A 6,703-nucleotide genomic window follows, 5' to 3' on the forward strand; every position below is an offset into this window, starting at 1 on the left:
AGCTCCAATGTTAGCAGTTATAAAATCTCGAATCCCAACCACCACACCAGAAACCCTAACGCCATTGTTGAATATGTAAGCCTATTCTTCTATGTCTTCATTTAAAAATTACTAAATCATGCCACCATCAAACCATTGATGCACCTCTATCTCTTTTTTATTTCTCTTGTCTCTCAAAGCAGATAAAGGTTACTCTTTTAGATCTATTAAAATTTGAAGGAAATAGAGATCAACATATGAAGACAGACCAGTTGTGATTGATTTTGAGCTTGATCTTATAAAGTTGAAGCCTTCATATCAAGGTTAGCATCTCTTTGTGTTTTTTTATTGCTCAATTTTTTTGTGGAGGCCTCTTTCTAGTCTTGCTAAGATATTCCACATATGTTTCCTAAAACTACTCGATGCAAGACTCATTCAAAATGGATTGACTCATTCAAATTGTCTTCCCCTTTCCCTCAATCAAATCCACCACCACACCATCATCTATCAATCGTTGATCTTTATTTTTGCCTTCGACCGGCCGTCGCCACCATTCTATCATCGTCTCCAAGAGAAACCCTAATCAAATTCTACTTTAGCCACTCAAAAAACTCGGTCGGTTCCACCACCACCATGTCATCGCCTACAATGAACAAGTCCCACCTTGAATCTAGAACCATTGCTGCTTCCACTTCCTTCCCAACTACCATTTACCACCACTACTACCGCTATCACAACCTACCAACATCGTCTCTATTTAAGAAAAACCTTCACCACCAAACGCCTCCTACCGCTCCCCATAGTAGTAGTCTTCGCCGCCTCTTCCTCCTTCCCTGACCATAACTACCATCATCGTTGAACCACCACCCATTTCCTACAGTTGCTACAACCGCCTCTCTATTTTCCGGTTATCCAACACATTTTGTCAAATTCTTCTCTCAAACTACTACCATCCAAATCCCCAATGCCAAGAGGTTGAACCTCCTATTCCCCAACCACATGTGTCGGCTCCAATGTTAGCAGCTATAAAATCTCGAATCCCAACCACCACACCAGAAACCCTAACGCCATTGTCGAATATGTAACCCTATTCTTCTATGTCTTCATTTAAAAATTACTAAATCATTCCACCATCAAACCATTGATGCACCTCTATCACTTTCTTTATTTCTCTTACCCCCCTCCCCCCTCTCTCTCTCTCTCTATTGACGCTCCTAAAAATCTATAAGCTAAACCACTGCATATATAGTTTTGGAAATAGGGTTTTTTTTGTCTCTCAAAGCAGATGAAGGTTACTCTTTTAGATCTATTAAAATTTGAAGGAAATAGAGATCGACATATGAAGACAGACCAGTTGTGATTGATTTTGAGCTTGATCTTATAAAGTTGAAGCCTTCATATCAAGGTTAGCATCTCTTTGTGTTTTTTTATTACTCAATTTTTATGCCCGATTTTGTTTTTCTACGTTTTGATGTGAGATTGTTTATCGTTTATATTTGATTTCTGGTCTGATAGTAATCAATGGTTTATATTCTTCATTTATGTTCGTTACTACTTACTTGCAATGTTCCATTCAATTGTAATAGCTCCTATAATTTATTAATATAGTTTGTTTTCTAACACTATTGGATTTCCAAATAGATTTGATGAGGTCCAAACATTAGTCTCCCACAGGTATGTGGAATTTGTATGTTTCTGTATTATATTTTATTTGCGTTTCGGCTCTGCACTTGAATTAGGGTATTTTAGTAATGTTTTATCATAAATTTTGCAAGTTAACCTTTTCAGTTTTGTGAAAATTAAGGTTTTATATTATTCCTGAAGCTATTGAAATGAGTTTGGGTAATTGTTCTGTATTTTCCCTTTACCCTTGCTAGAGCTTGTAGTCCCGACAGAGGTAAAAAGCGTTGGTACTTAGTTGTAAATAAAATCAATTTACTTGATTGGGTCTTATTTGAACTTTTTGTTGGTTAAACGGTGTTGATAGCAGATGTGGACATCACCATTATCTTCTTCGTTTTCTTATTCAGGTACCTTTGTATTTTGGTTTTGCTGATAGTTAGTTTGTATTGAAAATATGGACACCATTTTTATATTGTTCAATAGAAAGGTAATGTGTTATTATTGTTCAGCTGAACTGGATATGGTTTGATTGATAATGTGTTACCATTCAAGAGAGGAAATCAAACTCCAACATCTATGAGGTAAAATTATTTGCAACTAAAAGATTTTATATAGTGCAAAATTAGTTTTAATATCTTTGAATTTATGTTATTGAAGTTTACTACGAATTTTCAATAAAAATATATTAAAGTTACTCTTTTACTATTTAAAAATCTTCTTATTTTATCATATCATTTTTTTAAAATAATCAAAGCTTACCAAGCAATTAGTGAGGTTTTCTATGCACTAAATATACCCTTTATTGATAATGAAAATCACTACGAATTCTAAATATACCCTTTTGGTGCACACTAATGAAGATATTCTTAACGAAGTAATTAAGATGGGGTTTGATTGAGATGAGCTTCTCAACTCACTCGGTATCTGTATGCAAAATGATGTAATAATTAATAAATAACTTTATTTTTTATTTCATTTTATGGGGTTTTTTTTGTCAAAACTTTGCTTTTACAACTTTTCCCCATGAAAAATTTAAAGAAAAAAAACAATAAACTAAATTTGAAAAAGAAGATTAAATGAAAGTAATATGCTCTATTAGACAACAAAATGAGAGTAACTTGAGTTTTCTTGCATTTAACCCAATCAGGGGCCAAATGCAAAAAATAACAATATTCTTTCATTTTGGTATCTAATTTAATATTACATATTACTTTGATTTATTATTCTTTATTTTTATTGTTTTTTCTTATTAAACCATTGTACATAGAAAGCATGATATTGTTATGGATAAAATTTATCGTAATCAAAATTCAAAAGTAAAGTATATTGTTATTCTTTGCAATTTCCCCTAATTTTTTGTTTGATTACTGATTAGGCACCATCAATAAGAAGAATGACAGCTGAACCGACTAAGTTACCTAACTCAGTAAGAGGTATATGAAACTAAAATGTTGGAAAGAAATAAGTTGAAGTTATGGTTATGTGATCTAGAAAGTAGTGGTTGGAATTAGTTATTCCATTAAGCCAATTTATTTATGTTTAGTGTAAAATTTATTAAAAAGAAACAGTTACAAGTAGAATGTTGTAGTAAGCAAGTAAACGGAAACTTATGGGAATAGAGTTGGAAAGTATGTTGCTATTATGTTTCAGGAAATGCAAGTATGATGCTATTATAGGTTAGGAATTGTATGTATGTTCCTTTTATGCTATTTTCTGTAATTTGTAAGTTATTATCATATTTTCTATAGGATTAGGCGGTGTCATAGTGGATATGAGGAAACTTGAAAATGGAGGACGATTTTGCCCATAGGTTTAAAATGATGGTAGCTTTGATACTCAGGGTTCCAGTGAATTGGTTGGTAATTTAGGAGGTCTATAGAAAAGATAATGGGAGTTGTGTCTTTCGGGCATTGTTTAAGGATCTACAAAATCAAGTATCTTCTTTTGTTATATAAAACAAATGATACGCAAATTGTGTCTGCCAAAGCAGGAAAAAACAAAAAAATAAGGGTTCTATCTTTATTTTTTTATGCCAATATAAAAGTTAAAAAATGAATGGAAATTGATTGAAAAACTTTTTTTTATTTCTTAGCTTCTAATCGTACAAATTGAGTACGTACACCTCCCCATTTCTGTAATTGTTGTACAATCGTATGGATGTGTTCCCCACGTTTTATGTCTTCTTTTCTTTTCATTTAATTATTGGATTATAGAAACATGAAATAACCAATAATAGACTTTGTATTCTATAGATTTTGTATCCATGGAGTTGTAATATGATTGCATAGGAAGACCAACGTGATGCCTTTTATTTCTCTTTTTTTTGTGCGGAATCAATACTTAATTCTTTAAGACTTACTGAATCGAAACAAATTACTTGTGTAGTTTGAGAGTTTTGAATATTGTTTGGCAAGTTTACTTTACTTTTATTTTTAACTCATAACTTTCTTCATCTCAACCAAAATAACAACGTACTCTCACTTTTAACCCATTCGAGCAACATACCTTATAATTTAAAAGCATAAACAGTAACCAAAAGCAATAACTTACGTTCCTTGAAATATAACATGTTTATGAATGAAAATAATTGTCGCAACAAACTATTCGCACCCGTTGTTTAGCGCGGGTAAACGGCTAGTGTGTGTATATATATATATATATATATATATATATATATATATATATATATATATATATATATATATATATAAGTAAAAAGTTCTTTTACGAAATATATCTATCACAAATATCTCCGAAGACCTTTAATATACATTTTTATTTTACACTCAAAAATATATTCAACATCCTGAGGAGTGGGTGATTTATGAAAGATATGTAAAGTAAGTCAAAATTTATGAAAATGTAAACTCATTTAATTGATAAAATTCAGGAAATTTCTCAAGTCTGCCAGTACCCGGTGGTTGAATCGGAGAGAAAAGAAGCAACTGATATTGAATTGTGAAGTAAAGGAGATTACATCATTTCATAGACAGAAGCGAAGAAAGCATGTATATAAAATGTGACATATAATTATCTAAGTTGTATACTTAAATCTTTGAGATAACGATTCAAATTACAAATTCACGAAAATTGTAAGCTAGTTCCAGTTTAAACAACATAAATGTTGGACAATCTCCTATTCAATTTATAGTATTGAAATCAATGGAAAAGAGAAGCAAACATCAACAAATTTTGTTATGCTATGCAATGCATCCCAATTCCCACATAGAAACTCTTCTCATCTGTATATTTTTAAACTGATTCATGAAAACTGTTAGTCGGGCTTGGTAAGGCGAGCCTATGACTCAAGTGAGGGCGTAAAATGTTGGAACTTTTCTTATAACCTAAAAGCATTATCCCACGTCGGAGAAAGAAAGAACATTGACTAGCTTTATAAGTCTTTGTCTCCACATATTTCTAATTGGATAAAGCAAGACAAAAAGACATTTGGGCTAAAATTATGGTATTAAGCTATCAAATTAGTCTTGGATTAAGCTTGTTATTGTATATAATTAATGGTCAAAAGATGGTCTTGGGCCTTGCGGCTCTTCTTGACTAATTAATTAATTTTTATATACACAAATTCCGAAATTGATTTTTTAATTACAAAATATTTTAATTGTTAATTAACTGATTGAAAGTTAATTAGGCAGTTAATTTCGGTTTTGGAACATGTATGATGGTTGACAGTTTTTAACTGCTATATAATAGGCTATAAATAGATGATCAATTGACAGATTAAAGGGTTGATCATATACACAATAACAACACTTCTTTCACTCTCGTTTTTCTAAGAAATCAAGGAAGAATGAAGAATTTCGTCAGGATCAAGATTCAATCATTCAATCTTGATCAGATTGTTGTATCATCTACATAGATCCCTACTAAGGAAATTTTAGTCTTAGAACACTGCAAAGCAGGCCTCAATCTCTACTTATTTTCGTGATTATTGAAACTGTTGTAAACATCCAAATACAAGTATGTTCTTCTGGTTTATGAATCTTTGCATATTAATTTGATTTATTTGTGTTTTTGTTTGTTCAATTCCGTATTTGATTACTTTTGTCATAACATAAAATTGGGTCGAAATGTGTAATTGAGTGGTTGATTGGTGGTGCAATATCTGGTGGCTTCTTGATCTTTAGAGTAGAGAGCAACAACCTTTCTCACACTGAACAATGGAACTGTAGAAGGATAACATATGTCGGTGCTTTAAAGTGGACTTTATTATCTTTACAAATCCTTCTCAAACTATGGAAGGATAACATATGCCGGTGCTTTAAAATGGACTTTATTATCTTTACAAATCCTTCTTAAATTTTATTAAGTCACGTGTGTCGTCCATGGCATAAGGGGAATGATAACTTTACATCATTTTCACCTTCCTCCGACTTATAACCGACAGCCTGTTCAGGGTTCCAAACTCAATGATGGCAACTAAACACAATGGTTGCGCTCGATGCGGGACTTAACCCTACACCTTACGACACGAGCTGACGACAGTCATGCATCACCTGTGTCCGCATTCCCGAAGACAGCCCTCTCTTTCAAGAGGATTTGGGGCATGTCAAGCCCTGGTAAGGTTCTTCGCTTTGCGTCGAATTAAACCACATGCTTCACCGTTTGTGCGGGCACCCGTCAATTTCTTTGAGTTTCATTCTTGCGAATGTACTCTGTCAATTTAAGATCCAATTCGAGATTTTCCTTGAAATGTATCAGAAAGGATTTGAAATGGAATAATCTCGATTCAGACAGAAGAAAAGGTTCTCGGTTGATTCAAACATCGTACCTATGAGATAGAGGAAGAGAAAAAAAAACTGAATATTTCACATAGTGTTTTTAATCAATTTGATTTATTTGGTACCTTTCGCTCAATGAGAAAATGAGTCAAATTCTAAAAGATGACTTAAGGAATAATATAAAAAAAGAGGCAAGCAAATATACTCTAAACATATAGGAATACACAGACACCCTAAATCACAAGACCATAAAGCCATCATAGTCGCTCAATGAGAAAATGAGTCATCCGTTGGCGATTTTTTGCAATAATCCTTCACCGTTGGCACCATTCACCTTCTCTCACCCTTACTCTATTGGATAT

The 6,703-nt window shown here is 32.6% G+C and overlaps 1 long non-coding RNA gene and 1 pseudogene across 4 annotated transcripts; one reads left to right on the forward strand and one right to left on the reverse strand.

Moving 5' to 3' along the window:
- The first annotated feature begins 299 nt into the window (after positions 1-299).
- LOC145087747 (uncharacterized) lies at positions 300-3,587 on the forward strand. 4 transcript variants are annotated; one of them, XR_013700870.1, is made up of 5 exons: positions 300-1,384; positions 1,621-1,653; positions 1,784-2,009; positions 2,112-2,183; positions 2,978-3,587. It is a non-coding gene; the product is annotated as an uncharacterized LOC145087747 (long non-coding RNA). The 4 variants fall into 4 exon arrangements; XR_013700868.1 differs by having other exon boundaries at positions 1,621-2,009; XR_013700869.1 differs by having other exon boundaries at positions 318-1,876; positions 1,970-2,009.
- Positions 3,588-5,774: 2,187 nt separating this feature from the next.
- Positions 5,775-6,279, reverse strand: LOC145091003 (18S ribosomal RNA; annotated as a pseudogene).
- Between the last annotated feature and the right edge of the window lie 424 nt (positions 6,280-6,703).

Source organism: Lactuca serriola, chromosome 2 (genome assembly GCF_051521515.1).
Source record: "Lactuca serriola cultivar US96UC23 chromosome 2, Lser_US96UC23_V15, whole genome shotgun sequence".
NCBI lineage: Eukaryota > Viridiplantae > Streptophyta > Magnoliopsida > Asterales > Asteraceae > Lactuca > Lactuca serriola.